This window comes from Pteronotus mesoamericanus, unplaced genomic scaffold (assembly GCF_021234165.1).
Source record: "Pteronotus mesoamericanus isolate MK-2021 breed Mesoamerican mustached bat unplaced genomic scaffold, CSHL_Meso_final contig_169, whole genome shotgun sequence".
In the NCBI taxonomy this organism is placed as follows: domain Eukaryota; kingdom Metazoa; phylum Chordata; class Mammalia; order Chiroptera; family Mormoopidae; genus Pteronotus; species Pteronotus mesoamericanus.
This window is the reverse complement of record NW_026555068.1, coordinates 6,033,751-6,055,435: the sequence shown is the minus strand read 5'-3', so window position 1 is coordinate 6,055,435 and position 21,685 is coordinate 6,033,751.

Below are 21,685 nucleotides of genomic sequence, written 5' to 3'. Positions count from 1 at the left end.
ACTCATGTGGTTCTTCTGTTGGCCTGTGCCATAGCAGACATCAAAAAGCAACATAGCATTTTCCCACAGAGCTCACATTCAGCTCTAGTGTACTTCTCAAAACACATTTCCCACTCTCCTATATTATTTCTAATAGTTTAGCTCTAGCATGGGGAATGAATGAAAGATTTGGTGAGCATCTTAGACCTCCGTACCACTGTCAGCCTCATACACATTTATCTCTGCAAGTGCTATGCAAGTGGGTGGTGATGGTGACTTCCGTATCTTCCTGATAAGTCTGAGCTCCCTTCCTGCCTCATTATTGTTTATCTTCATTTACCAAAGGACAGATACTAATTCAGAATAGCACAGAAATCAATGAAAAAGTTGCTTATAATCAAATTTCTCACTGTTTACTCTTTTTATTAATCAGTCTCTGCCCAGCATGAAAATAAAAAAGGGGCGAAAAAACAGCAGAGAGACAATATGCAGAGATAATTGGATGAAAGATATCATTTTTATATCAAATACCCTTTTCTTATTTGTTTCTTCTGTTTTCATTTTAGGTGTGGGGGTTAATGTAAAATATATATGGCATATGGCAGTTGCTGTAACTTCTGACACTGCTCATGTCTCCAGGCATCTATTTGCCCATTAGGAGGTACCATCGGGGATGGACAGTCCCATATTTTCAAATTTAAGCAAGTGTAGAGAGAGGCAGACAAAACAGGGGGAAAACACAGGTGAGCCAGTGATCTGGAGGAGCAGGTGCTGAATTTGTTCCCAACCTGGCCTGCATCAAGGAGCTTGGCCCTTTGCAAGTTGCGAACAACTAAGATTACTTAAGTGTATGAAGGCTTGGTTCCCCCAGTGTCTATAACTCCAGAACAGAAATGACGGGCAAAGTAGAGGATATGATGAGGACAGAGTGAAAGGAGAGGAATCACACAGAAAATATTTTTCTTTAATTTCTATCCCATCCTTTTTGTTTGTTTGTTTGGTGGAATGCTAAAAGAAGGCCATGTGACTGAACATAGTATTAAATTTGGTTCCCGAAGATCCCAAACTTTCTTAGAACTACCTTCTAGTGAGCAGATTTTCTATCATAGCTAGAAGGCACCTTGGAATCAATCTGAAGCAGTAAATTCATTTATTAACAATAAGGACACTAAGGCAACAAAATTAAAAGATTAGCCTCAAGTCATCTACAAGGCTACTCACAAATTCATCTGCAAACGACTCTCAGATAGCCTTTTTCATCTGAGACTCATCTGAGCCACAGAAAACATAAAATAATGTGTGTGACTGTTTACTTAATTCTCCTATGGTGGTATGTAGCTAGTACCATTTTAGAATAAAGAAGTTAATTCATAACATTCAGTGGATGTCTTGGACCTTAGGGCTTAATGCTGTTGAGGAACCTGGGTTTAAAAAGGCTGTAATAGCACACTATCGCCTTCCGACTTTCTGTCTCCCCACCCCCAACTACTTGGGAGCTGATTCACACATTGCGTGGGGGCTGATCCATAGAATGGAAGATGCAGTGAGTTTATAAGAGTTATAAAATTAAAATATAAACCTTACTGTTTTGGCTGCTAGAAGATTCCAGACTATAAACACAGGCTGTTTCATCTGTGAACTTGAGTTATGATTAATTTTAGATAAGCAGTGGATAATACATTTAAGGGAAATCACCTTTGCTCCACCTTGAAACAGAAGCATAAATTTTACTTGTGTTCTACTTTTTGTAATAATGGCTTTGCCATAAAATGTTTTCCAAATAGCTCGAAACTGGAAAGACTGGCTAATAAAGCACCCTGTGTGTTTATGAGAGAAGAGTAAAATGCCACAGAATTGAACAATTACCTGCAAATAACTGTAGGAATGTTTTTCCCTAAAGGAATTAACTCTTTCTCTAGGTGGGCATCCTTACCTAAAAGCACAGGGAAGCATTTCCCCCTCTCTGGTCGTGATAATATGGAAGAAACAATCAAAGGGAAACATAATCAGAAACTGGAGACAGAATTCAACAGTGGACAGGGCCACACAGTCATTTAGATTTGTTTATTTAGTGACAAGTGATTACTTGTTTTTCTTATAGTTTGTCCTTAGATAATTAAATATTTGCAAGCGGGAAGAAATAGTAACACTCACTAAAACGAATCTGTCTTTTATGTATGATTGCCCTTCAATGCAGGAGTTAACCTTGTTTCTGTTTTTGTTTTTAATGTACTCACCAAAATAAGTTTTTCATTTAATAACTATATAACCACTTATTTTAATCCAAATGGCCTGGTATGAAAGAAGAGGGGTTCAGATGCTTCTTGAATATAGGCTGTTGCAGGATTGGATGGAGTCTTAGAGCAGTTTAGAATTAAGAATGTTGTGTCACTAGGCAAAGCTGCTGTGGGTTTTCTGAAATGAGAAACTAAAATCAGGATTGAGGACAAAGTATTCCAGAATAAGCCACTGTGGCATTAAAAAAAAATTATTTTCAGCTGAAACCATTTCAGTTCCTAAAATTTCTTATCTGCCTAAGAAACAAAGGCTCCCACAAAAACTCAGCTGTCATAGATCTCCTGTCTGGGAGCAACTCTAATCTTGTCTTCTGAGAGATGAGCCTTGGGCACCGCATCCAAACAAACATTGTCGAAAAACTGTCATATTTTCCATCTAGTCTCCTAAGAATCCTTTTTTTTCCTCTCTTTTCCTTTCCCTTCTCTTTTCTTTCTCTCTTTCTCCTCTCTCTCACATTCTTTCTTTCTATCAATAAAGTCATTTGTTTTTCTATAAGTGCCCCCTCTCCTCTTCTTCTAAATAGTCACTTTGTCTCCCAGAAGTGACTCACTGCTTCTCCCTGTCCCCTAACAAGGTGGCATAAAAGCCCCACTTTCTGACTACCTCCTTGAATCACATTTTCTGTGAACTACTATGTACACATCTGTGAATAAAACTATTTTTTCTCTGCTATGATGTCTTTTGTCAGTTTAATTTGCAGTTGCCTGTCACAGAGAGTAAGGAAAAATATTGTCTTCTCTTCTAACAAGGATCAGGTTACAAAATCGGATCATAATTCTATATGATGTGGTGGTGGTCCCTCCCTTGCCTGCTTCTGCTGATACCATAAAGCCAAGGGAAGCCAACACGTGGTCCTCTTCTCAGTTCACTTTACACTTGACAGTGATCATGTAACGTTGTTCTGATCAATTAAGTAAAAAAATAAATTTTCCGGAATTTGTTTTTGCTTCTTTTAATCAAAGTGCCAACGGTGCCTAGGCGTCCCCCGTCTGTCTCTTCCTTCCTCGAACGCAGATGCAATGTCTGAAGCAGCAAACAGCCCTCTCTCATCAAGGAAGAGACGAACATGATGGCAATAGGCAATGTTCCAAAGATGAAACACAAAATTACAAACAGTTTGGACCCCTGATAGTATCTCTAAACAAGTAACCCAAAACTGTCAACTGCCTTTTTTAAGACTTTTTTTTCACCCTGATTTGTTTAAGCCACTATAGTAGCATATGCTGTTAAGTCCAGGCAACTGAAATCTTAGTCAATCAAAATAGTAAAGACAAAAACAGGAACCCAGAGACTAGAACCACGAGGGTATAGGAAAAGCCTGCAGAACTTAAAAAGCTCATTGCTCCTGCTGTTTGCTTCTGTTGTTCCAGAATTTTACTTCAATTTTAACCAACTCAGTATCTTTGCTCCCTTTCAGGAGCCTAATATAAGGGAATTATGTAAGCAAATTGCAGTGGCTGAGGCCTGTGTGTTTCCTCTGACTGTAGCTACTGTCTGGTCAAAGAAACACATTGATCCACCTCAACTGTCCTCTCTCTGCCCCTTTCAGAAAAGCCCTTGAAATCCTGTAACAGCAGTTGAGTAAGTGAAGTGGGTAATTACACTTTCTTTTTTTTGAGAGTGACAAGGGCTGTTTATACCTCTTCTCAGACCTTAAGAGCGGCTCTTTGGCTGAAAAGCTGGAGGCCTAGAAAGGAGGGAAATTTTATGGAAATGCATATAAAACATTTCCTGGGGAAGACTATATGCAAAGTGTGAGGTAAATGGAAAACACACTACCTATATAAAAATACCCTTTTGCTAGTGTTCTTTTGTCATGTGAGGAGCAGCTCAGAGGAGAGACTGACTCGCTTCCCATGAGGTACACAAATCGGTGTCCTTGATGACCCTGTGTCAGACACTGAAGGCTCCTGACTTGTCAGTATAATAAAGCAAAATGAAAACTTTAAAGTACACATAATTTTTCACTCACATAAAAACTGCAAAAGGCTTATTTTTTAAGTCACAAATCTGAGGTTGTAATTGACCCTCCTTCTCTGCACCACCAAACTCCAGGCTCCTCTGCAGGTGAGACGCCATCTTCAGGTAACTTGTTTCTGCACCGTGGTGGCCCACTCAGGGTGGACCCTCTTAGGGTCCCAGGAGCCCTGGAGAAAAGGAAAAAGGAAAGGTGGGAGGAAAGACCTTGATGACATTTATGCAGTGCCCACAGTGAACCAGGTGCTGTGTGAAGAGCTTTAGTAAACTGTTGTTTAAAAGAAAAGAACAGGACAAAATCAAGTTGTTTATGCAATGACCCGTGTCACCAAACTGAGACTTAGCAGTCAGTTTTTGTTCTCCCAGAAATGGAATTTTAAACCAGCCAACCAGGAATCACCTGATCAGCAGTAGTTAGGTCGATTGCCTGCTGTCCCTTAAAGGAAAGTAACTTTGCAATAACCATCCTGCTTTTTTGCTTAGTGTAACTTTCTTATTCCAGCTTCCTTATACCTATAAAAGTTTTTCATTTTGCTCTTTTTTAAATTTTTATTTATTAATTGTTAGAGAGATAGGAAAGGAGGGAGAGAGAGAGAAACGTCGATTTGCTGTTCCACTTACTTACGCACTCATTGGTTGATACTTGTCTGTGCCCTGACCAGGGATTGCGCCTGCAACCTTGGTGTATCGGGATGGTGTCTAACCAACTGAGCCACCCAACTAGGGCTAAAAGTGTTTCTTTCTGCACAACACCTTGGAGATTCTTTCTATCGGGTGAGATGCCACTCGATTCGAATCAATTTTTGATTCGAATCAAATAAAATATTAAAAAATTTTAATATGCCCCAGTTTTTTCTTTTACCCTATATACTGGTTGTAGTGCAGGGAGAAAGATGTGCGTGTTGGGCAGTGCATTGAGTGGGTAACGCGGCATGGGCAGCCTTTGCGGCAGGGAATTTGAGTGGGGTCGCCTGCATTTGGAGGAAACGGGGTGGAAGAATGGGGGTGGAGCCTGTAGGGTAGAGCATATAAGGACAGGTAGGGCGGCAGAGGACACAGTTACCGAGAACTGCTGGAATGAGTAGGCAAGCTCCTAGTTCTCTGGGAAAAGAGACATTGATTGACCATCAAGAAGCTTAAGAGAGAAAAAGTGTAAAAGGTGAGAAAGTATCAAAAACAGGCAAATGTTGCCCCTCCCTATTTTTATAGTTTACCTAGGGGCAAGGCTTTATGGGTTCTATGATCAGACTCTAAAACAGTCTCTTCACACACCCCCAATGTATTTCAGAGAAACAAACAAAACATTAGCAACCTGGGAGCTCATCCCATCTACTTGGCAGCAACTACCCCATCTACGGTCCCAAAGGGCAATGCTGTTGAAGATACTTAGCGAGGGAAACTAATCGCTGTGTAATAGTTTCTGCCCAAGGAGAAACAGTGATCATGAGCAGGATCGGTCAAAAGGCTTGGGAAAAAATCTTTACTTGAATTTTACTGAGTGCTGACTTCACACATTTTCCCCCTAAAATGTTTACGGAAGTAGTTTCACTAACGCTCCAAGGGAACTGAAATTGCAATACACAAATATCTTCAGAAGGCAAAGAAGTACAAAGGATCTGAATGGTGGGCTCAGACATCCTCCATTCTGCCTAATAAACCTTTCTATACAGAACCAGAAGAAATGCAAATATAAGGACTCAAAGGGTTATAGGTCACAGCTGGGGTTAACCAATCTTTGTGGTTCAGAAGAACTCATAAAAGCTGTTATGACCTCTGTGGAGCTTGAAGCCTTTTGTTTGTTGTACACAGTGACTATGCTTTAAAATGGATTTACACAGGAAAGGATAGGTCTGACTAGAGTGTGTTTCTCTGCTACTACAAATCTTATCGGGGAGACATTTAATCATTTTTCCCCTGTAGGAGAGGAAACATAATTTCCCTCTACCTTTCTGACTTCTTGGCTGGAGACCCCCTATGATAAATTAATAAGAGAAAAACAAACAGTTTATGCTCATCGGTTATGCATGGGTTTGATATAATTTCAAATCCACTTTTTTGTTTATGACAAAGAGATGATTTTCTAAGTAAAGTTGTTTTGATATAAGAGTGAGGTTGTTGTGTCAAGATGTTGTCATCTGTGGTTGTGATAAGCACTAAGTAGCTCATTGTGAGGGGTGCAGAGAGGGGTTACTGATAAGAACACGTGGAGAAGCAGTTATGGCTAGGGGACATTTAGACTGTAAATACTGAGCATTTGTGAGGACTATCCAAGGGAGTTGGGTCTGGGCAAGGCAACTCTTTGCTGATGTACATAGCTCTCCAAAGACCTCAGGGCATTGACTCTCACCTGGATAAAGTGACCCTTTACCTACAATCAGTGGTGAAAACCAAGCAGCGGCCCAGGAAGGAGAGTCACTTGCCCAAAGACACCAGTGCTTTCGTTCGCTGGCTACGTGCTCTAGCAAGAAGAAACTTGAATTTTGTGCTGGCAGCTAGACCTTAGTTCTTGGTTAACTCAGCAGACTCTCTCAAGAACCACCTCATAAAAAGATACACCTCAAACTAAGTTTAGACATTAGTTCTTTCATCTCCCCCTTCTCTGGAACATTAATATAATTAATTTATCATTGGTTTGGAGTATGTTATTTCTTCATTGGCTTATTTAGAGACATTATCTTGTACGCTATTGATTGTGAAATTGTTATCATTCCCACAGTGAACTCGTTTTAGATAAATTATTGGTGAAGACAATCTCAGTCCCTGAGCATAATTTTTCTGCCTGAACAAAACAGCATGTATACCCACTGATTACGTGAAAGTTACAGGGAAAGTTAGTAACTGTTTTAGGTGACCTAAGCCATCACCTTAAATACTGTTTTTAGCTAAAGGCAAAAGAAAAGTATGGTAGAGGTGAGGGGTCAGGGCTGGGGAAGGCGGAGGGACAGTTATGGGAGGTCATCCGGAAAAGTATTGGAAACAATGGTAAGCTTAGTTACATAGATTGAAGTCGGTATCTTTTCCATTGATAAGATTCTCTTATGTTTCAGTCATTCTTCCCTCCCTTACAAGTGAGATTTATTATATAAATACAAATTTCCCTTATGAAAGAGTAACATGTACTTCTGTTTTCAGAGCTTCTTTTGCATTTGCTGATTCTCAAATTAATCGGTTCAAACAATCCTTATGCCAAAGAGGTATACTTTGGAGCGACATATTCTGCTCCTCTTCTCCTCCAAGACAAAACACGAAACTATGTTTTGGGGTTATAGAAGCAATAATAATTATAAAGCATAGAATAATTGTATTATTGTTTTTTGGCTGATTACAGTATCTTCTTACTTCCATGAATCTAAAGGACAGAAGAAGGTAAAAACAGAACCTTGGATATTTGCCAACATCCCTGTTTTTTCTTAGCTGTTCCCTGATCTTTCAAGAGGTTTGTACTCTGTCTTATGTTTTATGTTATATATAAAAAAGAACAAATGTGATGACTTTTAAAATATAAAAATGATTTACAGAGAAGAAGTAGTTTTATAGGAAACCATTCTCTGAGGAGCTTTCCTGAAAGTCTCTGGGAATTTATGAAATGATTTTACTGATGAGCCTTATTTGCAGCCATACCCCATGGCAGTCTCCTTGCAAAAGAAATGGGAATTCTGTTTATGCTACAGAAACCCAAGTTTGGCACAGCAGTCAATAGAAAATAATGGATATCAATTACACAGCTGGAATTGCTGACTTGATCAAATTTTATAATTCTCTTCTCTGGGGGTCTTTTTAATAAATCCATGGAGAGTGGGGTGATGGATTTTATGGGACTGTTGTAGTGTTTGTTTGTTTGTTTGTTTGTTTTCTATACACAGAAACTAGTAACCAAAGTCAGGTTGACCACCTTATAGTAACTTGTACTTCTAAATACATAAAAATTAATGAAAAACAGTTACAGAATGTTAGCTCCTTATTAGGTTTGGAAAAAATTACTTTTGTTTCTAGGACATAAAGGGCACCCTGATTTTTTTTAAATCTTTTTTTCAAGTTTGTATTGTTAATTTTTCTACTGAGAGTGGAATTTGCTAGACATGTTGGTTTGGACAAGACCCAAAGGTCTTTTGCTTCCTCTCTGATTTATCTTCTTCTTGACCACCACTTATACTGGACAAGAACTGACTATTCATCTAATTTCATCTGTAAATCTCATCTAATTTTCTGCTTGTAAATAGGATATAATAAAAGCATCTACAATAGCCCTTTCTTTATCTATGGGGGATATGTTTCAAGACCCCCAGTGCATATGAAACTGAAGATAGTACTGAGCCCTATATATACTATCATTTTCCTACATGTACATACCTATGATATATAAAGTAGGCACAATAAGAGGTTAACAACACATAGTAATAAAATAGAACCATTTTAATAACATACCGCAATTAAAGTTATATGAATATAGTCTCCTCGATATACCTTATTGTACTCTTCTTCTTGTGATGATGTGAGATGATAAAATGCCTTTGTAATGAGATACAGTGAAGTGAATGAGAAATTATTGAGTAAAATAAGGATTACTCGAACACAAACACTGTTATACTCAGGCAGTTGATCAGATAACCAAGTTGGCTAAGTGACTGAATGCTGGTAGCCTGTGCAGTATGGATGATTCACATCCCAGACAGGATGGAGTAGGACAAAGAGAGATTTTATCATGTTAGCCAGAACAACATGAGATTTAAAACATATGAATTGTTTGTTTCTGGGTTTTTTCAATTAATATTTTTGGACTGCTGTTGACCATGGGTAACTGAAACCACGGTGGAAAGCTAAACTGTGGATGAGAGGGGCATCTTCTGTACTTACCAGATAAGGTTGTCATAAGATTAAAAATTAGATAATATATGGAAAGGATTTAGAGCAGTGCCCAGCTTGTAGCAGGTTCTTAAAAATGTTGGCATGAGTTATCGATCCATGCCCTGCTTATTCTGTCACATCATTTTTGATTAATTTAGGCAGTTATCTCAGTAAAAACAATAATAATCAAAGCAGACAGTTCTTTGTTCTTCCAAGAAAAGGTGATTGTGAAATCCTGAGAACAAGAGACCTTGCTATTCTTTTCTTTTTTTTAACTGAATTTCCAGATTTCTTCTGGAGGGTTTCTCTAGCTTTGTATATATGAGAATCACCAGATTGTGTTGTTAAGTGCAGATCCCAAGAGATTCTTATTTGTAGAGTTGGATGGGCCCAGGAGCTTGTATTGTTAACAGCCTCCTCCACCCCCCGCCTTCTCTTAAAGGTGGTCACAGAGCACCCTAAGAGACGCACAGCTTTAACTGAGCTTGTTGAACTGCTACCAAATTTGATTTTCTCAGTACATGGATGTCTTGAGAAGCCTCTGTGCTTTTAAAGGTTTTAAAAGAGATTTAAGAAAATCTTGGTTTCTGGTTCTACCTGAATTTTCTAAAAGGTTCCTAGTGGAATATTTAAGGTATTGCTCCAGAATCATGTACCTTCTTCCAAAGTGCTCAGCAGGGTTCATCAACTTTGTAGGATCTTCCAATCAGACCTTTGCCACCTGCTGGGTTTGGGCATGGATGTGATTCAGTTCCATTGAAACCACCCTCATGCTCTAAGTTGGCACTTTGCTGCCACTGCAGGTGTACACATGATTGCCAAGTGTGTGCAGCCATATTTCTATGTCAGAACTATAGAAATGACTCAGAAGATATTCCCTCCTCATGCTCTTCTTTATCCCTGCCTCTCTCAAGAAAGGTTGCAACCTCTTTCTACGGCAACAGGTAAAGAAAAAGAAAAACATGGGTCGGTCTCTTGAATTTTCAGTCTCTGTAGATGGGGAAAACAGTATCTGTTATACAGCATTGGTTCTCTTGGTCATTGAGACCATCTTCTATGTCTTGAGTTTCTGATAGAACCTCTACATGCTTTTCCTAGCAAAGGTAAAACTACCTTCTCTTCTCATTCAACAAAAAAATCAGACCAATTAAAAATGTTGCTTGGAAATATGTTCCCTGCTCATAAAATATAAAACATGACATATCAACTTCCTCTTTGTATGGAGTCAACTTCCATAACCACTAAAGACACTTAGACAGTTGTGCTGCAGGAAAACAACACCATATGTATTTAAACTGCAGGGAGAAAAGGAAGAGAAATAACTGCTGTGATCTTTGTTATGTCTCATTTTTTGAGCATTTTTTATTTATTCACATCATCATGCAGGTTTCTAAATATAGAAGCATTGAGTCTCCTATGTGGTATCTTCTCCATGGTAAATCTAATTACACTGCCATTAAAGCCTGTGTTCACTTTGTGATGCCAAGGTGACTGCAGCAGATACTAAATGTTAACAACGTCTTTCTTTGTGTACTGCCAGGCATTTGGGGAGGGACCGGCAAAAGTAATCTTTATACAAATAGATTTTAACAGCTATTTTTAAAAAATTAGTATTTGCTGATTTTGAAAATATCACTGTCAGCAAAGACCACTTGGGAAAAAATACTATATTTAGGAAAGTTTCTTGTATGTAATAGTGTTTATTGGATGGTTAAAATCAATATTTGCCCTGGCTGGTGTGGCTCAGTGGATTGAGTGCCAGACTGCGAAGCAAGGGGTTACCTGTTCGATTCCCAGTCAGGGCACATGTCTGGGCTACAGGCCAGGTCCCTGGTTGGGGGCACGCAAGAGGCAACCATACATTGACGTTTCTCTCTGTTTTTCTCCCTCCCTTCCCCTCTTTCTAAAAATAAATGAATAAAATCTTTAAAAAAAAATCAACATTTGCATACTTCGCTGGCATTGGCTCAATCACCCCCAGACTGGACCCCTACCTTTCCGGCTGGTCTAATGGTCTAATGGCAAGCAGTATTGCTAACTTCTCAATATAGCAAGTATGTTTTAGCCCTTACCTTTTTGCTCATGCTAATTTTCATTTTCAACTTAAAAAAATCTTAACTCCACCCATCTTCAGGACTTAGTTTGAAATGAAGCTTATCTCAGACTTCAGCAGCCCAAAATGACTTCTCCGTCACCTTGAATCTGTTGACAGTCCAAGTGACCGTCATCACAGATCACCTCTCCTTTTTATGCATCTGTTTATCAGTAGCATTTTGGGGCCACCAATCTGAAGAAGGGGGAGGGAATTCAGTAACTCTGGGCAGATAATTTCTCTATGACCCAGGCTTGTTTTCTGCTCCTCAGCTCCCAGCCTATTATCGGGGTAGGGGTAGGGTGCTTTCAGTTCTCACAGAAGCCAGGCAGCCTCGGCTGGGGATTTCATCAGCAGGGCCCCTTTATCTGGTCTTTTTTGTTGTTGCTGTTTAACCTTCACTGTTACTTCTCTATTACTGTTATATTGAAGCCCAATTTACACTTGCTGCTCTGAATAAGCAGGCTCCCTTTTCTTCTGTCTCCTTACTCCACCCCAAACACACACAGATACACAATGCGCAGCAGACCCTCCTTACAGTCTCTGCTCTGTCACAGCCCCTGGCCATGCTGCTAGTTCCATGTCTCTGGGAAGGCAGAGCCACCAGGTTCATTGCACACCCGGGGCCTCTGTGAGGTTTGTTTGTAGCCCCGATTCTCCTCTGAGCATCGCAGCTCCTCCTTGTCCCAGTTTTTGAGCCACTGCTTGGGTCCAGTCCCACTCCTCCCCTCGAATGCCCTGGCTCCCGCTGCGCTAGACTGAGCAGTGTCTGTTTCTCCCATTGCCGTCTTTCTTCCTTTTTAGGACAGTTTGTTTTCTAACCTATCCCACTGCTAGATTTCCTACCTCCTGGATTTGTAATCCATGCATATTTCTGTGGCCCCAGAGATGGACAGTCACCCTTTAGCAGGGAGGGACATGTGGACAAACACTAATCAGAGTCTTTCCTTGGCTCTATGTAAGTAAGTCCCTGTGTGTGGCTGATTCAATTAGTATAAGTTGAGGTCCATCATTTCAAAATCCTTACATCAACTAGTTACAATTTACCCAGCTTCTATTAGACTCCCAGTTTCTTTACTTCTCTCATTAAGTACGTGTAGCATTACCATGGGCAGATATGTTTTTTCTATTCTATATGTGAGAAAACAGACTCAGAGAAATTAATTAACTTACGCAAGACCACTCATTTAATAAGAATCAGAACAGATTCAAACTCAACGTCTTCTGGTTTGCGTATGCTTGCCATTTCTGTCTGACAGCCTTGTTCCCCAGGGAGGAAAAAAATCCTTGGGAAGATATAACTTTATAATTCCCAGTGGACAAGGTCCATAGTTTAACTCCACTGGATGGAGCCTCAGTGCTGAATAGAGGTGACCCAGTTATCTGTAAACTTTGATTATAAGGTTAAACTTTACAAAAAGAGGTTGATATGCACATTTAATTATTTAAGCATTACCTATGTATTTTGGAAAACTTAAGCCATCCTGGGATATTTCCTTCAGAGTCCCAGAGTTGTGTTTTTACCCATGGGTCTGGCTTTTGACCCAAATACGTAGAGTACCCAATCCCTTTAACAGTTTAAATTGACATATATCTCTCCTAAGTAGGTAGTTTATCAATTGAAGGTTAAAGACAGCAAAATTCTAATGATCAAATGGCAATTAAGTGTTTCATGTTTTTAAACCAAACTCTCTGAAGAAGTATTACTATATAATTACAGTCTAGGAAACCTGCATCATTTAAATCCAAGTCAGGAAGGCCTTCCGTCTTAGCAGCGACATGTTTGCCTTCTATCTTTCTCTATTTGATTTCACAAGATTCATAAATCATTTAGCAGCTGCAATTGTTGTCAAAATGTTTTGGTTTCAAATGCAAATATTTATAACTATTGTTTTCTTTTCCACAACAAAGAGGAAGAGCTGTGTTGGAAACAGCAACTAGAACTGCCAGTGCTTTTAATGTAGCCTGAGATGAGCTGTCGTGTGGGACTGGGGTCCACTCTGAGGCCCTTTTCCTAGTTCTTCGTTGAGAAGATATGGCTCTCACCAGTGGGCATGGGCCAGGTCAAAAGCTGGAGAGCCAAAGTGAATTCGAGGATTGCTCGACCTAACTGGACTGCATGGGCTTGGTCCAGACCTGCCTCTGGCCTGGGTAAGTGGTCCTCACGCCAGATGAGAGGAACAAGTGCATTTTTTCAAGGCGTTTCCAAGGATTTTTAAAGATCTTGAAAACTAACATCATTTTGGTACTTACAAGGAAGCACAGTTCACCTGGGGAAAGAGTGAAAGCAAACAGGTTCATAGAGCCTCCTTTCCATTGTCCTCCCAGCCTCACTCTTCCAGCTGGTATGAGATGCCAAGCAGTCATGGGCTCTCAGAGGCAGGGCGCTCCTGCCATTTTTATAAGAATCAGTACGTTTAAGAAGCATTGATTCATCATATCTGTCTGAAAAGTTTGTTTTCAAAAAGAATCCAGCATGACTTTCAATGAAATTAAAGAAACTGCAATGATCATAAAATAATGGAAATCGTAAATGAGAAGGAGAAAAATACATGCAGGCTAATAGAGTTACTGCTTGAAATGTTGATCATTAAATGATGTTCTACGGTTCCAGAAGGCTCAGGAGGAGAATCATGTATGCCCAGTGCTCACATCAGCACTTTTTAATAGTAAAAGCAACATATTAAGTTTTTTAATATAAATTTTGAGGGTGAGGAGAGCGTACTTTTCCAGACTTGTCAAAGCTAGTTTTCTTTTTTTGCACATTCCATTTTGATCTTTATTCTTGTGAAATAGCTTTACATTGTTCCATTTATAATATTTGTAAAATTTCATTTCTCCCCTTCTCAACGTCCAAGTGACCACACGGCAGATGAATTTTGATGGAAGTTGGATGACCAACAGTTCAAAATGAAGTCCCTGAGGAGCACCCGGGGTGGATGTTCAGGACGCTGGGGAGGCACAGGCGGAGGCAGGGCTTGGCTCCCTTCTTGGGGCAGTGGTTGCTGACTTCGGTGGGTCGCTAAGCCCTTTGAAGCTTAGGGAAGCTAGGAAAATTCTCCTTAGAAAGTGTGCAACATACAGATATTTTTTTCATGCATTTTAAGAAGCTGCAGAGCCCAGGTTGAAGATGTCATACAGCATTAACTGCTGTAGAGTCTGCAAATGGAAATAAGTTCTTCTCAAGGTTTAGCTCAAAAATAATAATAACCAAGGCCAGAGGTAACACTTGAGATGGCAAATTAGGTTGACTGTCTTTTAGGCCTAATGCTTTGGGTGTCGAGATAAAATGGCTAGAGACGGTCTTAACTGTGGGTCTTAAATGTTTTGGTTTTAGGACACCTTTATGAAGTTATTTGCAATTATTTTGAAATTATTAAAATTATTGAGAACCCTAAATTTTTTTAAAATGTGAGCTATGTTCATCAATATTTATCATAGTAGAAATTAAAAATGAGATATTTAAAAAATACATTTTACTAAATTATTTAAGAATTTTAAATTTGTTATATGCTAACATAAATCACATATCTTTTTAAAAAGTCACTATATTTTTTTTAAAAAACAGTGGAAAAATGGCATTGTTTTCTATTTTGCCAGTCTCTTTAATGTCTGTGTTAATAGAAGACAGCTGGATACTCATATCTACTTCTGCATTCAATCTGTTGTGTTATGTTGTTTTGGTTGAACATTATGAAGAAAATCCAATCTCACAATGACATACACACAGTTTAATAAAAGAGGAGAGTATATTAGTAATATTTTCTAATAATTGTGATTATTCTTTCATACTATACCCAAAACTTGACAAGCAATAGTTTAAAAGGGGTCAAATACATGGTAAGGAAGGGAAACTAAGTTTTGGGTGGCAAGCACACAGTGTGATATACAGAAGGTGTATTTTAGAATTGTATACTTGAAACTTATACAAGAAGGGCAAAAGTAGGTTTACAGTTGTGAGTACACAAAACAGAGTTTATTCTTGTATTATTATTTAATCCTACTTTTACCAACCCCTGTATAATGTTATTGACTAATGTTACCCCAATAAGAAGGTAAGTTGTCACTGGATGTGCAACATGAAATAACTATAATGTACTTTTTTCCCCCTCTGTTACATTAAAATCTAGTGATTGATCTTGCAGCTGAAATGTTTCTTTTATTCATGAATATTTTGAACCTCTCAAGGCCCGTGAAAGAGTCCCTGAGCCCTCAGGTCACATAGATTCAGTCCTGACGCGTTCTGGTACTCAGCCTATACACACTGCTGGGTCTGCAAGACCCCTTGTGGGGTATTCTTTTACCCTAGGCTGTGGGTCGTTCCTTTTCACCACCATTGCTAACAAATAAACAGAGTATACATTATGTAGAACATGATTGTCATCCAGATCTTTGAATCCACAGGAATTCCAATGCAAGGCTCACAGGAAAGACGTGTTCTGGTGTAAGGGAGAGAAAGGGAGGAAAAACTAGAGGGCAAAGGAAAGAAGATCCAAGAAGCAAACATCCCAGAAAGGACTCTACTTTAAACGTGTGTATCAGTGCGTGTGTCCTGGGGACAGCGTGCAGATAACTGGAGTACAGGGTTTGGGGAGAGAGGTGCTAAAAACCAAGCTTTGCCTAATACAGATCTTTGTGGGAAATGCTACACATAGAGTTAAAGCAATGTTTATAACTTTTCCAAGTCCCAGTTATTTGCCAGGCAATTGGAGTAATTGTTAAAACAATAACACTATCTAGATAACAATTTAGCAAAACTGCTCTAAGAAACGCACTTATATTTTTTTTCTACCATTAGAAATTTTTATGTTCTAAAACATTTCCATTTTATAAATAATGGGGTTGATTTTCTCTCCTGAAGACAAGGGCAAGCCCAAATTTAAAGAAACAGATTCAGCACTAGCATTTTCTCTTCCGTAATTGTAGTTCCAGTCTTGGGTTTTCGAACCTGGTCTTGCAGAATCTGGAAGGTTTCCATCGCCCTGTGCTGAGTACCAGTCTCTCATAGAAGGTCAGGAGCTTGCACCATTCATGGCGGATCCGTCTTTTCAGGAAGAGTCTTTTCCTTCAAAAGAGTCCTGCCTGTCAGTCACAGAAACCCTGTCATGACGGACCCCACCGGAGACTGGGTCTCAGGTGGGCTGAGAATACCTGGCTCAAAGTTCCTGTTCCAAACGTGTCCCTTTGCAGCCACAAATTTATCTCCCAAGAAATAGACTCTTCTGAACAAGGATCTGGTCCAGCTAGGAAATCCTCGGATTTTTAGAGTTGAGGCTCCCAGATTTGCAATGACTTTGCTACTTCTTTAAAAGTGAAGATGCTTGTGTCATCTTTGCCCAAGGTTTCAGAGACATTTATTAGCACGAAAGTCAGACTAATGAAAAAACCTATTCTAAGGTTCTAACTACAGTCACACCCGGAGAGCAGAGGGTGTCAGTGTGTGTTGCACAGGTGGTGCTGTGGTTGCACTGGTACATGCCGCCCCCCAGCAGCGGGGGACAGGACACCATGGGTGGGTGCCCGCAGGCCGCGGGCTGATTGGTGGGAAAGTGCAACACCCCATCTCTGAGGTTTAAGCATCCTCCTCACTGAGCTTATTATTCTTTTGCTTTTCAAGGACAGGGATACCACTTACTACGGACACTTTATGTCTAATGAACTATTTAAAATTCATCTCCAGTACCTTCCATATCTTCGTTATGCAACTAATTTCCCCAAAGGAAACATAGTTTCAAGTGTCTGGGGCATGGGAAGAAACAAGGTAGAAAAGCACATTCTATGTGAAAGCCAGGCTGGCTTCTGTTCAGGCAGCACCCGGGCGCAGGGAAAGCTCGTGTTTATTCCAGATGGCTCCAGGCTCCAGGGACCCATTTTTGGTGTCTGCCTCTGTCAAGTTCTCCTGTATTTTCACTGTTAATGGCTCAAAGGGGGCCAAGAGGTGATGTGCTGGCAAAAAAACATGATGATAAATCCTGCTGATGCACCTTTTCCAGCAAGAGCAGGCAGCTGTCTTCTGCTTGTGATGCCACGCATGTCCGGTTACCTGTGCTTTCCTCCATTCCCTTTCCCTGGAGAGGAGGAGCTGGCGCATGTGCAGTTCCAAAACACCGTAATGAAGAATGCTGTTGCAGGGCAATCATTATGGTAAACATCTGTGAACTGTAGAGTTTAATTGAGCTACAGCTAATGTTTATTGTGTGTGGAAGAGGAGGGGATTAATGGTTGTTTGATTGCCTTTAGATGGTTTCTTAGTATCTTTTCCTCTTTTCTTGTGATGTTTTGTCAGAAGTTACAAAAAGCAATCCAAGTCCCAAGATCAGACACCTAAATTATCCGAGAGTCTTTGGATTTGCAAACAAAGCAGCTTGGGGGTTGTTCTCACACACTTCCTTAGGACTATGTAATATGAAATACAGAGGCAGGTAGAAAAGCTGTCCACCTGTGAGGAAACATTAGCTGCCACCCATTTTCCAGAGATTTATTATATTTCCCAAGTGATATCAACTTTGCACTGTCATGTCCAAATACCTTATACTGGAATTTAGCCAAGGGAATAAAAGTTTATAAAGGAGTTTTTAGATTAAAACTCAAGGCTTAGAATTTCTTTTGGAGACAAAAAGGTAAATAATCCTTAATTTTTTTTTCCTTAACAAAGCTAAGTACAAATAAATTTCCCATTATCTTGGCTTCTCTTTATAGACCACATTCAGGGGAACAGAATGCTGTATTTCTCTGTCCTTGACAAATCTCTTGAGGCAAAAGTCACCAAACGGGCTTTTTTGCTTGTTTTTTTCCTCAGTGTGACTTAAATCTGGATAATAATTTTTGAGTTGCTTTTGGTAAGAACATTTCATGTGTCTAGCATCTTAACTCCATTTTCATAAGAAATTTGGGTCTATGTAAATATTCCAATTCTAGATTCAGACTCTTCTTTGTGCTATGAACCTGTGCTCACAGCTGTTGAGAAGAAAATTTCAGCATTCTTTTTTTTTTTGTAATCTTCAAAGAGTTATCTTTTGAAAGAACTCAGTGTAAAACATGTATACAGATGCATGCATCTGACTCTTTTTTGTTGGGTAAATAATACCCAGCAAGGAGTAAGCCAAGGTGAACAGCTCTGCATCGGGCCTAAGCTTTCCGTCCACAGCCTGGGCGTCCCTACGCACACCCTCAGTTTCTCCCTGAGATGCATTCCTCAGCAGAGGAGGAGAAGCAGCATCTGTCCCCGGGAGACCAGGTGAGCCTTTCTAAGTCACCTCAGTCAGAGGACAGCAACACAAGAAACAAACATAAACAATAAGAGAAGAAAAAGCCATTTATAATAAAATGTCTCTGGTCCAATGATATATTTTCTTTTTCTTCTAGCTAGCAATTTTCTTAGAGATACCTGAAAGAGAAGAGAACACTGGAAGAGACATATGTGATGGAAATTAGTTGTTATCTTCAGGATGCCACTGGATTGCACATGGGATAATGAATTAAATGAAGTAGAAACCATGGCCTGAACTGGAAATGTGCTTCGTGCCTAATGTAATTAATCTCTATTGAAACAGCTAAGCCATTTAATTTGTGTTGCATGAATAATGAAATGAAAGGGGCACGTATGAATTAACTTTTTAACCAGCAGAGAAGATGCAACCTCCAGGCTTAGAAACTGATTGTGATTTTCCTGACAACTGTTCAGATTTATGTGTGTCAGCCACAATTCCTTTCTCTCGTTGGTTGGTCATGGGTTAGTCTTGCTTTTTAGCCATTTCTAGGCCATCCAGATGCTTTGGAAATTTACATCACAAGGACGTTTTTGAACAGCGACCCAAAGGGTATATATGCAGCCCAGACAATAGATGCTAGTTGCATAGCTTCCCCCAGTAATATATCTAGCTTTCTCCTTTCAAGATTTCCTTCCTCTTTTTTTTTTAAAAAAAGATTTCACTTATTCATTTTTAGAAAGATGAGAAGGGAGGGGGAAAGAGAAATATCAATGTGTGAGAGCTACATCAACCAGTTGTCTCTTGCACGCCCCCAACCGGGGACCTGGCCTGCAACCCAGGAACATACTCTGACTGGGAATAGAACAGGCAACCTTTTCATTCACAGACAAGTGCTCAGTCTACTGAACCACACCAGCCAGGGTGAGACTTTCTTCCTTTTAAGATTGGGAGAAAGCAGACAGGAGAGTTATCCCATCACTATTGTCATGTCCGTCTGTGCCGCTGAGGCCCCCGTGCTCCTTTGAAAATGCTGGTATGTGTCTATGGCCATACCACCCTGAATGTGCCCGATCTCGTCTGAAAATGCTGGTATGGCCACACTGGCACCAGAAGACAGTGCCAGGAAGGCTTGACCCCTTTCCGGCTTTTTGAGAGAAAAACAAAACAAAACAAATCAGGGAATAACCTTGGCTAAACACCTGTTCCATGCTCAGATAGGTACTTAGCCAAGTATCCCCTAGTCCTGGGCATACCATCTTCATCAGAAAATGACCTGTTGAGAGAGGCCTCTGATCTCTGAACCCACTTAGCTCTACCTTGCTCATCATCAAATGCGTGACTGCTGAGAAGAGGTCATAAGAGACATTTCAGCCCCCTGCTTGCTATCTTTCTTGGCTCTCTTGCTCTGAAGAAAGCTAGCTACCATGTTGTGAGAGCACTCAAGGATAGAGAGGTCCATGATCGAGGAACAGAGGCCTTCTACCAACAGCCAAGTTCCAGTCAGGCCTGCAGATGACTGTAGCCCAAGTTGATACCTTGATGTCAACGTCATGAGAAAAACTGAGCCAGAGCCACCCCGTTAAACATTTCTGACTTTCTGACCCACATAAAAATGTTAGAGTACAAATGTTGTTAAATTTTCAGGCAATTTGTTACACAGCACTGGTCAACTAATGAAAATTTTAAATATATGTTTTATATTAAAAATATAAAATTATGTGCAATATTATAAATGCATATATTCTTCTTCATTACAAAAAAACTGGGGCAACAGTATAATTAGTTTGATTTGCTTGGGATGACCAAATTTGGTATGGTATTTTTTAAAAAGATTTTTAGATGTCACTTTTATGTCACATTGTGTTAAAAGGACATTTGAATTTTCTTTAGTTTAAGGAATGTGATATATATTTTTACCTTCACATGTTGTAGCTGCTTGTTGTAAACTGGAAAAAGCTATTAATATTATATTTAAACGGAGCTCACTAATAGCATAGAAAACTAGACTCGTCATAGTTCATTATATGTAACTAAGGTTTAATTCAAGAAAGTTTATTTCCTTTTACTTTTTTGCTTTCTTTTTGGAAAATAAGTGTTTTCTGTAGATATTCAGAACAATGGAAAGCAGTTATAGGGATCTGCCTTCATCTTAAGAGTGAAGATGTGCTTAAATTAAGGAAAAAAACAACAGCCATGGCTGGTGTGGCTCAATAGATTGAGTGCTGGCCTGTGAACCAAAGGGTTGCCAGTTTGATTCCCAGTCAGAGCACATACCTGGGTTGTAGGCCATGCCCACAGTTGGGAACACATGAGAGACAACCACACATTGATGCTTCTCTTCCTCTATTTCTCCCTGCCTTCCTCTCTCCCTAAAAATAAATAAATAAATAAAATCTTTAAAAAAAATAAGGAGATTTTCTAGCTTTCAATTATGGTGTATTTCCTGATTTGGACTGAATAATATAATCATACTTAATTTTATCTGTCATTTACATAAAATAAGAAATCTAAAACCAAAAAGAAAAGAGAACAGAAAAAAATAAGTCAAGTCAAGAGCTGGTTGTATACAAAATGTCCTACTTATGCCAATAAGGAGGTATTGGAGCAAATGAATCCTATTCTTTTCCTGGATGATCTACCACAGTTACTCTATATTATCTAAAGTGTGACAATGACTTCCTGAACAGCATATTCTAAGTATTTTATTTCATAAATAACCCAATCATTGTATTCATTCATATTTCTCCTCTTTAATGTTAGAAGTAGTAATTTGTAGCAACTTGAAAAAAAAAACCTAGACATACTTGTTATCTATCCAAAACTTGGTGACTTAAAGAACAATAAAATTTGATTATTTCACATAGTAGCTAAAAAATATGGAAGCAACCCGGCTAGGTGTTTTTGACTCCAGATCTTTCGTGAGATTGCAATGAAGAGGTCAGCTTGGGCTGCCATCATTTGATGGCTTGACTGGGGTTGGACGATCCACTTCCAAAATGTCTCAGTCACGTGGCAGTGAACAGGAGGCCTCTACACAGGGTGGCCTGTGTGTCTCACAATAAAGAAAAACAACTGGTTTTCCACTGAGGGAGGAATCGAAAGGAAGAGAAATATGGAAGAGCACTATTTCTTACTACCTAGTCTTGGAAGTCACAAACCATCATTTCTGTAATATCCTAATGATTATATAGGTCATCCTTATTGAATGCAGATTTTAGAAAGACACCTTGTATATTTACTACATATCTCATAATAACTCCAAAAGGATCTAGGGGAAGCACTC